At 39.2% G+C, this 17,795-nt stretch overlaps 1 long non-coding RNA gene across 1 annotated transcript in view; it reads left to right on the forward strand.

Annotated features, from left to right (window-relative positions):
- The window catches only part of LOC122897060, a 67,260-nt gene extending 62,163 nt beyond the window's left edge, over nucleotides 1–5,097 (forward strand). Inside the window, exons 2-3 of the long non-coding RNA XR_006382464.1 lie at nucleotides 2,259–2,357; nucleotides 4,972–5,097. This is a non-coding gene — a long non-coding RNA (uncharacterized LOC122897060). The remainder of the gene's footprint in view (nucleotides 1–2,258; nucleotides 2,358–4,971) is intronic.
- The last annotated feature ends 12,698 nt before the right edge of the window (nucleotides 5,098–17,795 follow it).

Raw genomic sequence — 17,795 nt, forward strand, 5'->3', positions numbered from 1 at the left:
TCTAGCTAGAATTTTGTCAATTTTATTGATTTAAAAAAAACCTCCTGGTTTCATTGATCTGTTTTATCATTTTGTAAAGCTTCTATATCATTTATTTCTGCTCTAATCTTTATTATTTCCTTATTTCTGCTGGCTTTAGGTTTTGTTTGTTCTTTTTTTCTAGCTCCTTAAGGTATAACATTAGGTTATTTAATTGAGATTTTTCTTGCTTCTTGAAAGCCTATATTGCTAACTTACTTCTTATAACCACTTTGCTGCATCCTAAAGGTTTTGGGCTGTTGTGCTTTCATTTTTATTTCTTTCCATGCACTTTTAAATTTCTTCTTTGATTATTTGTTGACCTATTCATTGTTTAGTGGTATGTTGTTTAATCTCCGTGTATTTGTGATCGTTTCAGATTTTTTCTTGTAGTTGATTTCTAGTTTCATAGTATTGTAATAAAATATGCATGGTATGATTTGGTCTTGAAATTGTTTAGGTTTGTTTTGTGGGGTAATATGTGCTCTGTTCTGGAGAATGTTCCATGTGGACTTGAAAAGAATGTGTATTCTGATGTTTTAGGATGAAATGTTCTGAATACATTTCTTAAATCCTACCTCTTTTATTGTGTCATTCAAAGTGATGGTTTCCTTTTTGATGTTCTGTTTAAATGATCTGTCCATTGATGTGAGGTGTTAAAGTCCTCTGCTTTTATTGTATTATTATTAATTCCTTTGTGTTTGTTATTATTTTTTTAAAGATTTTATTTATTTATTTGACAGAGAGAAATCACAAGTAGATGGAGAGGCAGGCAGAGAGAGAGAGGGAAGCAGGTTCCCTGCTGAGCAGAGAGCCCGATGCGGGACTCGATCCCAGGACCCTGAGATCATGACCTGAGCCGAAAGCAGCGGCTTAACCCACTGACCCACCCAAGCACCCCCTTTTGTGTTTGCTATTAACTGTTTATGTATTTGGGTGCTCCTATGTTGAGTGCATACATACTTACAATTGTTATATCTTCCTCTTGGAGTGTCCCCTTTATTATTATATGGTGTCCTTCTTTGTCTCTTGTTACATTTTTTTTTGTTTTAAAGTCATTTTGTTCAGTGTAAATACTACTACTCTGGCTTTTTTCATTCAAGATTTTATTTAAATTCCAGTTAGTTTACATATGGTGTAGTATTAGTTTCAGGGTAAATTTATTGATTCATCAGCTGCATATAACACCCAATTCTCATTACATCAAGTGCCCTCCTAATGCCCATCACCCAATTACTCCATCCTCCCACCCACCTCCACCTCAGCAACCTCAGTCTGTTCCCTATAGTTAAGAGTCACTTATGGTTTGCTTCCCTCCCTGTCTTTATCTCAATTTATTTCTCCTTCCCTTCCCTTACGTTCATCTGTCCTGTTTCTTAGATTCCACATATGAATGAAATCATATGGTATTTGTCTTTCTCTGACTGACTTACATTGCTTAGCATGATACACTCTAGTTTCATCAATGTCATTGCGAATGGGAAGATTTCATTCTTTTTGATGGCTGAGTAATATTTCATTGTATGTATATGGCATACATATATATGTATGTGTGTATATGTGTGTATACATACACACACATACATACACACCACATCTGCTTTCTCCATTCATCAGTTGTCAGACATTAGGGCTTTTTCCATGTTTTGACTATTATGAATAGTGCTGCTGTAAATATTTGTATCCATTTGCATGATAGATGTTTCTCCATCTTTTCTTTTTCAATATTCAGGTTCTTTAGAACTATAATGGGTCTCTTGTAGGCAGCATATACATGGGTCTTGGTTTTTTTTAATTAATTTTTTTTCAGCGTAAAAGTATTCATTGTTTTTGCACCACACCCAGTGCTCCATGCAATCTGTGCCCTCTCTAATATCCACCACCTGGTTCCCCCAACCTCCCACTTCCCACCCCTTCAAAACCCTCAGATTTTTTCAGAGTCCATAGTCTCTCATGGTTCACCACCCCTTCCAATTTCTCTCAACTCCCTTCTCCTCTCCATCTCCCTTGTCTTCCATGCTATTTGTTATGCTCCACAAATAAGTGAAACCATATGATAATTGACCCTCTCTGCTTGACTTATTTCACTCAGCATAATCTCTTCCAGTCCTGTTCATGTTGCTACAAAAGTTGGGTATTCATCCTTCCTGATGGAGGCATAATACTCCATAGTGTATGTGGACCACATCTTCTTTATCAATTCGTCCATTGAAGGGCATTGACCACTTGCTATTTTCTAGGCAGCATGCTGGGACACTGAAGACACAAAGACATCATAGTCGGGGGAGATAAGTTGTCGGGGAAGTAGGAGGAGACGCCCTTTCAACCTGTACCCTAAGGTGAGCTGATTACCTTCCAAAGAACTCTGACCACCCACGAAATCAGCCTGAGATCAGAATTATACACGTCTGGATCTCTACTGGAGCAGAAGACACCAGTGGGCAGGTAAAGCGGAGTGGGAAAGTTGGACTGATATTGGAAGATAAGCAAAAGGGAGAGGGAGCCACCAGAGGCGACCCATTAGAAAGTAATATCCCAATTCGAGAGTGCCTTGCATCTGGGGACCAGCATTAACTTGGGAGTCTAGTAGAAAGCACTCAAAAAGAACAAAGGATCACCGGGGGGGTGTAGGAAATGGGGTGTTAGGGATGGGGCTTAAGTCCCCAGACCCAGGACAGCCACCCCTGGCACAGAGCCAGAGAGAGTGCGGCGGAGAAACCAGGTCTTGGTCCCCGAGCCACCAGCGTGCCTGAGAGCGCGTGGGGCCCGGCTCCCATGAGGGGCTGGGAGCCTCGCCAGCCAACAGAAGCACAACCTTTTTGTAGTCCCCATGCGAGTACCCTGCTGTGCTATCAGTGTCCAAGTTGCGCCTCCACGCCCTCCCCTGAGAGAGGCGCGCACAAGCACCAGCCTGGTGCTCTCGACCGGGAAAGACCAGGCACTCCCAGACCCCAGCCGGGGCCAGCGGGAAAATCTCAGTGTGTGATCACTGCTTGGAACTTCTCTGACAGTCTGGAGCTGCCCAGACAGCCACCTCTGCCATGGTTTTGGGTACAAGCAAAAAATCCTGTGTCCCCAGGAACCGCGACTAGGAACCTGCTCTGCCAGCGGCCAAGGGGGGATGTATTTGGGCTCTGCAGCCAGACTGAGGCTTCTCTCTGTGAGGGAGGTCAGGGTGCAGGTTGCTTTCCTCTAAACCTACAAAAACTATCAAAAGCAGTCAAGGTGAGAGAGAAAAATGAAAGTGAACAAACATAAAAACCTCCAGAGAACAAAAGCCTGAAAAAACCGGTTTCCCCAGAGCCCACCCCCTTGAGGGAGGCGGGAGGACTTAACTCAGAGAACATCATTGACTGAAAACCCACTTGGCAGGCTCCTCCCCCAGAAAACCAACCAGGAAAGAAAAAAAGAAAAAAGATGACAAGAGAACAACCACCACTACTCCATAGGAAAACTTTTATTTTTAATTCGTTCCCACTATTCTGGCTCATTTTTTTATATAGATAAATTTTAACCTATTTACCATCACAGTGAGCTGTCCAGTACATCAAATTCTATAATAACCTTCTAACCTGAACTTTTTGATACATGCACCTGTGTTTTCCTTTTGCATTTCTATTTTTTAAATTTCTTTTTTTTAAATTTTAGTTTAGTTGGGTTTTGTTTTTAAAATCTATTTTGTCACATTATATTTTTGATTGGAGCATTTTGTGTATTTACTTTCAAAGTAGTTATTGATAGATAGGTGTTTATTGCCATTTTATTACTTTTTTTGTGCTTGTTTCTGAAGATTTTCTCTTATCCTTTTTGGTTTTTCTCTACAAAGCAGATATCCTAAGCTTGGGTTGTGATCATGAAAAATAGTGGCCTGTGGGATCCTGCTAATTTGAAAGTGTTCTTTGTATGTTACTTTTAAGATCTCTTTGGGACCTGTATTAAAGACTAGAACATAGCTTCATATCCTCTCTTTTTTTAATCTTTCTTCTCTCTTTAACTCCAGAGTATTAAAGCTACATACTCTTTGTTTTTTCCTTCAGAGACATCATTCAGGCACCAAAAACAGAAATGGAAAGAGACAGGTTTAGTCCAAAGCACCAGTTTCCATTGCCTTATGCTGCCTCAATGGTTTTTTTAGAGTGTAGAATTTCTCACACTTGGTCTCAGGCCCACAGTGTGTGCAATACTTCAATCAAATTGCTTACGACATATTGGAGTGAGTGCTTAGGAATTATGAGTTCTTCATATATTAAAAGAAGGCTGAATACTACTTACAGAGGCACTGAGGTAAAGAGGGGAATAGTTCTCAAAATTCCTCCTTGTCATGGAGTTATACTCGAATGTTGAGTTCTGTTTTACATAACACACAAAGATGCACAGTCAGAGACTATGTTGGAAACTATAGATTCCAAGAATGTCATTCAAAGTCCTCCACACTCTGGTCCTGGCCCGTTTTTCTGTTCTAATATATTGTGCTTATTCTTTCAGTTTAGTTCCATATATGTTTATTTGAGTGTTTGTGATATACTTATTGGTCACATCCTAGGCCCTGTAGATAAACAAACCATTCTATCTACAGTCCTTTCTTCAAGAAGCTCAAAAACTCATAGTCTCAGAAGGGAAAATTCTAAAGTGTACTGCATGGTTAATGGGATTATAGGAGCCTGCTCCATGTGAAGAAGTCATGCATGAGAGCATGTGAGCCATTCTTGGCCACCAGTTTTTCTGACAGCCATAGGAGGCCAAAGGGAGTAGAGAAGAGAATTTAGATATGTGCAGTGTAAGTCATGGGTTCCAGCTCTGTTGTTTTGATTTAGGGCAAGTCGCTTCTCGCAAGAGATGCAAAGTAATATTATTTTCCTGCTTAACCATAGGGAAGAGTTGAACAAACTTCAAGGAATGAGGTATAACCATCAATGAATTTTTTCCTTATGGTGACTATTTGTTCCTCAATAGGAAGTTTGACTCTTCCAGCAATTTTGAGAGAAGCTTGGAAAGCATGAAACGTGCTGACATTCTAGCAGTCTTGGTGTGTACAAAGTTCTCAACCTGTAATCATCTAGGAATGCAATTCTGGGAATATCAGGTATCCAAATTCCACCTGTGTTTCTCCTTGATGCCCCATTTATCCCTAAGACATCTGCTATAACAGGTGTGTGTGTGTGTGTGTGTGTGTGTTAGCTGATAGAGGGAAAGATGTCTGGGAGAGGGGAGAGGGTACTGCTGCTGTGGATTACAGGCATTTGAGGTAACAGGCATTGGGTGTTCTGCAGTGTTAACAGTGGGCTCCATTCCTTCAGGGATTTTCAAGGAAAAAGAGTAGGGATGAGATGTGAAGGAGAAAACAATCCAGATAGTGGTATCTGTTACTAATTCAGTACAAATAGTGCATAAAGTTCATAGGTAGACAAATATTTAACTTTAAAAAAATCTTAAAAGTTAAAGTGAAAAAATTAGAGTTTTTGTCATCTCATAAATGTAAATAAAGCCATTCTTGAGAATTAAAAAAAAAAGAGTAGAAAGACTGTTGTTCAAATGGAACTTTGATATTTGGTAAAAAGGATGTTCTGGAGGGTCAAGATACTTGGATTCTAGTCCCAGTTCTGTCACTGACTTGATATGTGACCTTGGGAAAGTAATCTCTTAGTTGTGACCCTCACTTTCTTAATATTAAAAAAGTGTCTGGAATAACTGATTTCCAAGGTTACTTTCTCATTCTGACTTTCAATATTTTGTGTCCTCAAATTTCTTTAGAGAGGGAGCAAATACCAAGACTGTCAGATATCATAAACAGAAAGTTAAGGAATATAAGATAATAAAATAATTTTACAGTACCAAAACAGAAAGTATGAATTATGCATTGTATTATTGTGTTACTAGTATTTTACTCTATGTACTTTCCAGATTTCGCAGGATAAATGTCTTGTCCTATTTTCCCTATAAACAGTCCAAATATCCTGGTAATTGTAATGTTTTATCATTCCAATTGAGTCCTCTAAACTTCCTTATTTGATCAGAAAGGATTTCAGAACACTTTTCCTTAGAAAATCAGAGAGGGAGACAAACCATGAGACTCTTAACTATAGGAAACAAACTGAGGGTTGCTGGAGGGGAGGTTGGGGGACATGGGGTAACTGGGTGATGGACATTAAGGAAGGCACATATAATGAACACTGGGTGTTATATGTAACTGATGAATAACTGAATTCTACCTCTGAAACTAATGCTATGCTGCTATATGTTAACTGATTGAATTTCAATGAAATAAAAAAAAAACAATCCCTTATTTTTGCTTCAGAAAATATGGTTGCCATAACTCTGTAGCACTTATTTTATGTTTCCTTTCTAGGTTTTTTCTAATGCATATGAATTTTTTCATTGGCATAGGAATATTTAAAGCAATTGAAACTTTCTATAAATATAATATGCATGGATCACTTATTACTCACAAATGACATGTGTTTGGGAATACAAAAAATCATGCTTAAAACTAGACATGTACAGAGGATGTTTGGAATAGACAAGCAAATGAGGCTTCTCAGCTATAATGTTCTGGAGATAATTGTAGGGAAGAAGAATCTGGGGAGTAGGGAGGAATGGCAGCAGAAGTAGAGAGAAGGAAGTTTCAAGTATCCCTTATGTACGGCCTCTGCTGGTGGGGATTGGGAGCCAGAAGGTTTAGACTTAGGTAAAGTAGAAGGTAATTGATGTCTGCCTGAATTTTTATCTCTAGGCCAAACCTTTCCTGAGTCCAAGCCTAGAATTTCAAACTGCCTGTTCCATCTCTCAGTATGGCATCTCAAACTCATTCATCTTCCCTTCAAGACCCTTTTCTCCTGGATTCATTGTTCCTATAACTGGCACCATCATTTTTATTTCCCCAATTACTAAGATGAATAACTTTGGCAGTATCTCTGATTCTTCCATTGACTCACTAAACGCAGTCAGTCGCCACATTGTGTGGCTATTCCACCTTAATACCTCTCATGAGCAAAAGCTCCTATGCATACTTACTATCTTCGCCTTCATTTAGGCCTTCATAATTTCTCATTTCAAATACTTTAATAAGCTTTTATCTGGTCCATTCCTTTTAAACCTTATCAACTTAAATCAATAAAATCCTAGAGCGACATTTAACTTAGTTTCCTTTCCCACCAGTAGTTTCACCAGTAGTGTTAGACCAAGTTTTTAGAGGTACATGTGCGTTTTTTTTTTTTTTTTATCAGAGACATGAATAAGGAATGGCATTAGTTTGCTGGGCTTCCTGAAATAGAGGAAGTTTCAGGAGTTTTAAGTGAACTAAGATGCTTGAATAATTAGATTCTTTTCTAACTCTGAAGCACTCTCACTGTATGTTTTATCTCCTAATTTTGATGTTAAAATAGACCTGACATCTATAGCTTTCCTTTTGGCCACAACAGAAAATTTGATCTTTGCTTCTTTTTTTAATACACCTATATCAGCTAAATGCTTTTCTGTTGCTAAAAAGCTCTCTAGCCTCATCTGATCCATTTCACAGATGTTGGGAATTCAGGGATTCCCCTTAGGTTTTAGTGTCTCCTCCCTCATTACCAGCCTTCGCCTCTTACTACAGTCATGTTTCCATCACTCACATGTACTTGGCCACGTGGCAGATTTGCTGATGGGCTCTGCAGCCATCTCCCACAAACACAGGCCAAGAGGTGACATTCAGTCTATCCAGAGTATACTTCCATCCTGCCAAAGCTGTAAAACTGTCTAGAATTGTAGTCCCTTCCAGTTATGTGCACCAAAGCACCTGCCAATGTCATTATTCAGTTTCCTAATGATTTCACAGTGCATCAGATAGAGCTCAGTTGGCTTGTAGTAAGAATATAAGGCCATAGCAGCATTGGGCTAGATGTTTGGGCTCAGTGATCCTGAAACTCTTAAGCCACAAAGCATAAGAAGTCCATTAGGTGTTTCTGGAACCTGTCCCAAAGACTGGAAAATATCCAGGCAGAGGCAAAGGAAAGGTCAAGAGAACGCAGAATATCAGACAAAGGCTGCCTCCTCAGTGGGGGTTATGGTGTGACCCAGCCCAGTAACCTCATGGCTGCCATTTAGTCAGTGGGCCTGCTTGTCTGGATCTAGGGGCATGTCTGGAGGGTTTGCCCAGTGTCCAGGCATGTACAATGCTTCCATCTAACTCAAACCACATGCAGAAGGATGGTGTCATATTTGGCATACAACCAATCAAGAAAGGCATGAGAGGGTGTCCAGACCTTAACTTGTTTGAACAAATGTTCAAAAAAACATTTCTAAGGGGATATTCCAGAAAAACATACTCAAGGTCTTAAAACAGATGTTCAGTCTCTAGGAGGATTGTTGCTTTGCAGCCAGTATTATTGAATGCTATAAGTAGAACCAAATCAGTTCAAGGTTTGAATGATGGTGGCTTTTCAGATTTTTCTTGTAGTTTATTGTGGGTCAGGGAAAGGATGGGTTAGATAACAGGGGATAATGCTAAGGAGGCAACATTTTGTTGTGTTTTAGTGCCTCAGCTTCAGAGTTAGGCAGGCAAAGACTTACCTGACTAGCTGAGTGACTTAATCTCTCGGAGCCTTAGTTTTCTTCATTTGTAAAATGAGGGCAATAACATTGCTTACTTGATAGGTTTATGAAGTGGACTAAAAGGAAATATATAAAGAGTGTGCATAGTGCATATCATGTATTAGGCACTCAATAAGTCCTAGACAATATTACTATTAATATTACCACTAGAAGTACTTTTATCTTTACTGCTTCTTCTACTATTACTATTATAATTACTTCACTATACAACAACTACAAAAACTGCTACTGCTGCTGTTGCTGCTGCTACTGTTACTACTACTACTACTGGTAATGAGGGCTTTTCCCAAATGAGTTGGGAAGTTGAATACCTCAAGTTCATGATTTCTTTTTTTTTCTTTTCTTATTTATTTTTAAAATTATTTTCAGCATAACAGTATTCATTATTTTTTCACCACACCCAGTGCTCCATGCAATCTGTGCCCTCTATAATACCCACCACCTGGTACCCCAACTTCCTTAACTTATGAAGAAAGTAGTAATATCAAGGAAGATCACAGTACTGTAATTCTTAGAATAGGGAAAATACCAAAGAAGTACAGGAACCTGGAATTGTATTTCTCTTATCTCAGACCCAAGCTCTTCCACTCTTCTTTGGTTTGCTATGCAATATAGCCCAAGCCACTTTAGATCTCTAAGTTTCAGTAACTACCCTTGAAAATAAAATGTCACTGAAACTTATTTGCAAGTCTCCTGGCCTATACCAGAGGCCTAAGCTGTGAGTGGAATATATAACTAAACTGGTCCACATGGGGCATGATACCAGTCTCTAAAGTCACACCAAGCTAACTGGCTCCTAATCCAGAGACATGCTATAACCACTACCAGAATTTTTGTTAACTACTGCCAGTGATAACTTGAGCTCATTGTCATTGGGAGCATGGTCTTACTTTCAATATAGCCATCACCTTATTATTTCACATTTTCCCATCTATGTTTGTTCATCCATAATGTCTTTTAAAGGAATTTAATTAATTAATTCATTTATCTATCCATCCATTCAACAAATAATTATTGAGCAACTAAAACATTACAGACACTGTTCTTAGCACTGAGGATAAAGCATTGAACAAGCCAAACAAACATCCCCGCTGTTATGAAACTCATAGTCTAGCTGCCTGGTCTGGCCAAATGTAATATTCTAAGAAATATTATTGAGATAAGTTCAGTCTACCTTTTTGAAACAAATTATAGTCAATACTTTTCAACTGAACATGTCTTCAGGGAGGCATGTTTGGGTGGAGAGGGAGGAAACGGTCTTGAATCTAGCCTAAGAAAAGTCTCAGAGGGTAGTTTGGGAAAGGGCTTTAATAATAATATGACTATTTTAATTTATCAGATTACTCTGGTTTACATAAATTATATAGCTAATATATGTTGTATAGCTGATGTATATTGAAATATGTTAGAAAGTAATGTGACTTTTAATTGTGTAGTTCATAAACTGGCTCTGAAGGCAGCTCCAAAAACAGCATTTCAAAAATATTCTGAGCAATAATAGCATAATAATAATAAGTTTATAGATGACAGATAGTTAGATCTTCAAGGGGACTACTTTGAAAAGTACAACATGCATTTGGATGTACAAGTTCTGGTATGTTCTTAAATATTAAATTAGCAGTTAATTTGTTTAAAAAAACAGCGAAGTAAGAAATGTGTATGTATTTATTATGTTTGGACTTAAGTCCTACAATTCAGTAAATAATTATAAAATTAGCTTACTTTAAAAAGCACTGAATCAAAATTTTCTTTGCTCATAGGTTCTTTCAGTTGATTTATACATAATTTTCTGCATATGGGTCTTAAAATGCACAGTATAGTTATTTGGCCATTACCTACACTGTGTTACATTTTCAATATGCAAATCAACTTTCTGATTATATGACACATCTGAAGAAATACTGCCTTCTGATTTGATGCCAGTGTATGATCAAGTTTCTTGAAATTTAACTGGTGTTTATGTTACAGGCAGAATGTTAAATCAGGAATTGTAAACAATTCCTAGGCAATGTGTATAATGTTTGTAAGTCATTCCTAGAAATTGTTCACAATGTCTGTAACATATATGCAACTAGCAACTGCCTGAAATATATAAGAAATCTTGAAGATGCAAACCGGCCATCCCCATGCCATCCTGGATTATAACATTTGTTTTAATAATTCTACTTATTTATTTCTTTGTATACTTAGATATTAACCATAATTAACCATAATTCTAGTAATAATAGAGTTTATTTGCATAGTTCTCATGGGTTCCTAGATTTTTGCTATTTATTGGATGATGCAGGGCTTTGAACATGCTCATTTTAAGAGGTACTAGGAAAAAAAGAAACCAGTAAATTAAAATAAAGGGAATCTTTTTTGTCAGATACTCTAAGGCCTCATCCAAATATTCTTAGTCCTGTTCACAAGCTGTAGCCCAAGCTCCCTTGCCTTTTTCCCCACATCATTAGACTTTATCCAAGTAGTTTTGATACCCTAAAGCCTTCAAACTTTCCTAGGTCACTCAAAAGAAGTCTAATAAGTTTACAAACCTCATTCTATCTAAACATGAAATTTTCTTGCCTGTCCCTGTTCACTTTCCCACTTCAGTCTATTCATGGTGTAAATATTTAATTCTACATATTTTATTCCTGCTTAATTTTATCATATTTTCATATACTATTTTGAAATGATCTACATTTTGGGTTATGTTAACATTGTATGCTATGTAACTACCCCAAACCAATTTTGAGATGAAGAAAAAGTCAAATTAGTCTGACCTTTGAATGCTAAGGTCATATCAAATAACTTTTTGGAATTCTTTATCCTCTCTAGCTGGAGCGTTTCTAGTCCATCTAAACAACTAAACTGATTTGGCAAACTTTTGATTGACCAATGGAACCAGAGCCCATCAGGATTAGGCCAGGAAATGAATTGGCAAAATAGGATGTAGGATCAAGAAGGAAGCTTCTGAATGACAGAGAAGGGCCTTCTGACACTTGAACTCAGAATCTAATGTAGGTGCAAAGAAATTGGTTGGTATGAAGAGAGACAGTTTGACTTCTTCATTGCCAATTTGGATACCTTTTATTTCTCTAAGTTGTCTGATTCCTGTTGCTAGGACTTCTAATACTATGTTGAACAAGAGTGGTGAGAGTGGGCATCCTTGTCGTGTTCCTGATCTCAACAGGAAGGACACAAGCTTTTTCCCATTGAGGATGATATTTGCTGTGGGTCTTTCATAGACAGATTTGATGGAGTTCAGGAATGTTCCCTCTATCCCTATACTTGGAAGGGTTTTAATCAGGAACAGATGCTGAATTTTTTCAAATGCTTTTTCTGCATCAATTGAGAGGACCATGTGTTTCTTCTTTCTTCTCATATTAATTTGTTCTATCACATTGATTGATTTGTGAATGTTGAACCATCCCTGTAGCCCAGGAATGAATCCCACCTGGTCATGGTGGATAATCTTTTTAATGTGCTGTTGGATTTTGTTTTTTAGGATCTTGTTGAGAATCTTAGCATCCATATTCATCAGGGATATTGGTCAGAATTCTCCTTTTTGGTAGGGTCTTTAACGTTGATATCCAGGATCTATAAAGAACTCCTCAAACTCAACACACACAAAACAGATAATCATATAAAAAAGTGGGCAGAAGATATGAACGGGGTGGAGGGACAAGATGGTGGGGGAGTAGGAGGAAGCACCTTTTCAGCCGGCACCCCCAAGTGAGCTGATTACCTACCAAAGAACTCCGATCACCCATGAAATCAGCCTGAGATCAGAATTATACATGTCTGGGTCTCTACAGGGGCAGAAGACACCAGTGGGCAGGTAAAGCAGAGTGGGAACGGCGGACTGATATCGGAAGATAAACAAAAGGGGGAGGGAGCCACCAGAGGCGACTGGTTGGAAAGTAATACCCCAATACGAGCGCGTGTGCCCTGCGTCTGGGGACCAGCATTAACTTGGAGACTGGTTGAAAGCACTCCAAAAGAGCAAAGGATCGCGGGGGTAAATTGTGGGAATCGGGGCAGCTAGGGACAGGGGCTTATGTCCGCGGTCCCAGACAACCTCCCCGGTGCTGAGGCAGAGAGAGTGCGGCAGAGAAACCAGCTCTTGGTCTCTAAGCCGCCAGCGCGCCCGAGAATGCGTGGGCTCTAGCTCCTGTGAGGGGATGGGAGCCACGCCAGTCAGCAGAATGCGCGAGCCCTACCACAAAGCTTGAGATACACGTGCATGTCCCTCATGCTCTCCTGAGTTACAAAGGCCCAGCTGGCGCTCTTTGACCTGCGCCATTGTTTCAAAGCCTAAGCCGCGCGCCACAAACTCTCCCCTGACAGAGGTGTGCAAAAGCCCAGCCTCGTGCTTACGGACTTGTGCCCCGTTCTCAGTGCCTGTGATGTGCACGCGACCCATAGCCGCCTCTGAAAGAGGTGTGCACAAGCCAGGCACTCCCAGCCCTGGCCAGCAGCAAAATCTCAGTGTGCGATCACTGCTTGGAACCTCTCTGGTGGTCGGGAACTCCCAGACAGCTGACACTGCCTTGGCTTTGAGTACAAGCAAAAGATCCTGCACCCCCAGGGTCTGCAACTTGGAACCTGCTCTGCCAGCGGCCAAGGGGGAACTTATTTAGGCTCTGCACCCAGACTGAGGCTTCTCTCTGAAAGGGAGATCAGGGTGTGGTTTGTTTTCCTCTAAAACTACAAAAACCATCAAAGGCGGTCAAGGTGAGAGGAAAAAAAAGTGAACAAACATAAAAACCGCCAGAGAACAAAAGCCTGAAAAAAAAACCAGTTTCCTCAGAGCCCCCCCATTGAGGGGGCCGGGAGGACTTCACTTAGGAAACATCATTGACTGACAATCCACGTGGCAGGCCTTTTCCCCAGAAAACAAACCAAGAAAGAAAGAAAAAAAAAGAGAGAAAAAAAAGGACTACAAGAGAACAACCACTACTTCATAGGAAAACTTGTATTGTTCACTCGTTCCCACTATTCCCATTAATTTTTTTTTACACATAGGTAATTTTTAACCTATTTACCATCACAGCGAGCTGTACAGTACATCAAATTCCATAATACCTTTCTAACCTGAACTTTTTGATACATACACCTATGTTTTTCTTTTGCATTTGCATTTTTATTTTTTGAATTCCTTTTTTTAAATTTTAGTTTAGTTTAGTCTAGTTTATTCCTTTTTATTTTTAGCCTCTACTATTCACATAGAGTTAAACTTCAAAGTAATCCCCTTGCCCCAATCAATACGACCTCTATAGGTAAACCAATATATGAAACAAATAAAACGAAACCAATAAATGAAAACAAACCCTATAGGTAAACCAATTTTTAATCCCCTTTATCTTAGGAAAGTTAAGTCCTTCAACAAAGATATCAAGCTACATCCAGGAAGAATCAAACAACCTTTCCTCGCACACACTAAGAATTTATAAGAACTCTCCCATCTTCTTCCACCAGTGTTTCTGTGTTTTTTGTGTTTGTCCTGATAGCATATAAATTTAACACTTGGGGTTCTTTTTGACGAGGTTCTTTCTTTATTTGCATATATATATATTTTTTTTTCTCTTGTCATATATTTGTATCAGTCTTTTTATCTCTTTTTCTTTGTCTACTTCATAAATCTTACCTTCGGGCCCATCTGGGCTGAACCTTCTTTTTCATCTTCCCTTTCTTTCCTCTCTATCTCTCTCTCTCTTTTTTCTTTTTTTTTCCTTTTCTTTTCTTTTGTCTCCCATTTGGGTGGGGAATCTTGTTGCTCAGAAGTGTTCCAGGGTGCACCTTGACTGCACCACAGTTGATACATCCAGCTACATCTGTTCAGTCATCTCCCACCAAAATGACTAGGAGGAGGAATGCCCAACAGAAGAAAAATACAGAGGATGGACCTTCTGCAACAGAGCTAACAGATATCAACATAGACAATATGTTGGAAAGAGAATTCAGGCTAACAATTATCCAGGCAATAGCTAAGTTGGAGAAAGCCATGGATGACCAAACAGAATTGATTAGGGCCAAAATGAAAGCGACCAGACAGGATGTTCACAAGGTTAGGGCGGAGCTCAAAGCTACCAGGGAGGAGGTTCACAATGCTCTCAATGAGTTCCAATCTAATCTATACTCTCTCAAAGGTAGGGTAACTGAGACAGAAGATAGAATTAGTGATCTGGAAGACAAACAGATAGAGAGAAAGGATCAGGAGGAAGCCTGGAAAAAACAGCTTAGAAACCACGAAAACAGAATCAGGGAAATAAATGATGCCATGAAGCGTTCCAACGTCAGAATTATTGGAATCCCTGAAGGGGAGGAGAAAGAAAGAAGTCTAGAAGATATCGTGGAACAAGTCCTTCATGAAAATTTTCCCAATCTCGTGAATGGAACCAGCGTTCATGTACTAGAGGCTGAATGGTCTCCACCCAAGATGATACATTCCAAAAAAACATCACGACACCTGATAGTCAAATTGAGGAATTATAATTGTAGGTATAATCTCTTGAAAGCCGCCAGGGCAAAGAGGCTCCTTACTTACAGAGGGAAGCCCATCAGAATAACGTCAGACCTGTCCACAGAGACCTGGCAAGCCAGAAGAGGCTGGCAAGATATATTCAGGGCACTAAATGAGAAGAACATGCAGCCAAGAATACTTTATCCAGCAAGACTGACATTCAAAATGGATGGAGAGATAAAGAGTTTCCAAGACCGGCAAGGCTTAAAAGACTATGCAACCACCAGGCTGACACTGCAGGAAATATTAAGGGGGGTTCTATAAAAGAGGAAAAATCCCAAGAATAGCATTGAACAGAAATATAGAGACAGTCTACAGAAAGAAAGACTTCAAAGGTAACTCGATGTCAATAAAAACACATCTATCAATAATCACTCTCAATGTGAATGGCCTAAATGTGCCCATAAAATGGCACAGGGTTGCAGATTGGATAAAACGACAGGACCCATCCATATGTGGTCTACAAGAGACCTCTTTTGAACCTAAAGGTACACCCAGACTGAAAGTGAAGGGATGGAGAAGCATCTTTCATGTCAATGGGCCTCAAAAGAAGGCTGGGGTAGCGATTCTCATAAAAGATAAATTAGACTTCACTAAAGACTGTAGTCAGAGATACAGAAGGACACTACATAATCCTTAAAGGGACTATCCACCAAGATGATCTAACAATTGTAAATATCTATGCTCCCAATATGGGAGCAGCCAATTACATAAGAAAACTGTTAATCAAGATAAAGAGTCATACTGATATGAATACACTAATCGTAGGAGATCTTAACACGCCTCTTTCAGAATTAGACAGATCATCGAAGCAGAAAATCAATAAAGAAACAAGAGCATTGAATGACACACTGGACCAGATGGACCTCATAGATATATACAGAAAATTCCACCCTAAAAGAACAGAATACTTATTCTTCTCAAGTGCACACGGAACCTTCTCCAGAATAGACCACATACTGGGTCACAAATCAGGACTCAACCAATACCAAAAGACTGAGATGATTCCCTGCATATTCTCAGATCACAGTGCTTTGAAACTGAGCTCAATCACAAGGAAAAGTTCAGAAGGAACTCAAGCAACTCGAAGCTAAAGACCACCTTGCTTAAGAATGCTTGGATCACCCAGGAGATCAAAGAAGAACTGAAACAATTCATGGAAACCAATGAGAATGAACACACTTCACACCAAAACCTATGGGATACAGCAAAGGCTGTCCTAAGGGGGAAATACATAGCCATCCAAGCCTCCATCAAAAAAATTGAAAAATCCAGAACACACCAACTATCACTCCATCTTAAAGAACTGGAGAATAAACAACAAATCAAACCAACTCCACACATAAGAAGGGAAATCATCAAGATTAGAGCTGAGATCAATGAGGTAGAAACCAGAGATACAGTAGAACAGATCAATGAAACTAGAAGCTGTTTTTTTTGAAAGAATCAATAAGATAGATAAAACATTGGCCACACTAATCCAAAAGAAAAGAGAGAAAGCCCAAATTCATAAAATTATGAATGAAAAGGGAGAGATCACAACGAACACCAAGGAAGTAGAAACAATCATCAGAAGTTATTATCATCAGTTATATGCCAATAAGCCTAGCAACCTAGATGAAATGGATGCATTCCTGGAAAAATATAAACCACCAACATTGAAGCAGGAAGAAATCGACAACCTGAATAGACCGATATCTAATAACAAGATTGAAGCAGTGATCAAAAACCTCCCAAAAAACAAGAGCCCAGGACCTAACGGATTCCCTGGGGGAATTCTACCAAACCTTCAAAGAAGAAATAAAACCTATTCCCCTGAAGCTATTTCAAAAAATTGAAGCAGAAGGAAAACTTCCAGACTCTATGAAGCCAGCATTACCCTGATCGCCAAACCAGGCAAAGACCCTAACAAAAAGGAGAATTATAGACCAATATCACTGATGAATATGAATGCTAAGATTCTCAACAAGATCCTAGCAAACAGGATCCAACAGCACATTAAAAAGATTATCCACCATGATCAGGTGGGATTCATCCCTGGGCTACAAGGATGGTTCGACATTCGCAAATCAATCAATGTGATACAACAAATTAATATGACAAGAGAGAAGAGCCTCATGGTCCTCGCAATCGATGCAGAATAAGCATTTGACAAAATCCAGCATCCATTCCTGATTAAAACGCTTCAAAGTATAGGGATAGAGGGAACATTCCTAAACCTCATCAAATCTATCTATGAAAGACCCACAGCAAATATCATCCTCAATGGGAAAAAGGTTGCAGCCTTCCCATTGAGATCAGGAACAAGACAAGGATGCCCACTTTCACCACTCTTGTTCAACATAGTATTAGAAGTCATAGCAACAGCAATCAGACAACAAAGAGAAATAAAAGGTATCCAAATTGGTAATGAAGAACTCAAACACTCTCTCTTCGCAAATGACATGATTCTTTATATGGAAAACCCAAAAGACTCCACCCCCAAACTACTAGAACTCATACAGCAATTCAGCAACGTGGCAGGATACAAAGTCAATGTGCAGAAATCAGTGGCTTTCTTATACACTAACAATGAAAATACAGAAAGGGCAATTAGAGAATCGATTCCATTTACTATAGCACCAAGAACCATAAGATACCTGGGACTAAACCTAACCAAAGAGGTAAAGGATCTGTACTCGAG

Source organism: Neovison vison, chromosome X (genome assembly GCF_020171115.1).
Source record: "Neovison vison isolate M4711 chromosome X, ASM_NN_V1, whole genome shotgun sequence".
NCBI classification, from domain to species: domain Eukaryota; kingdom Metazoa; phylum Chordata; class Mammalia; order Carnivora; family Mustelidae; genus Neogale; species Neogale vison.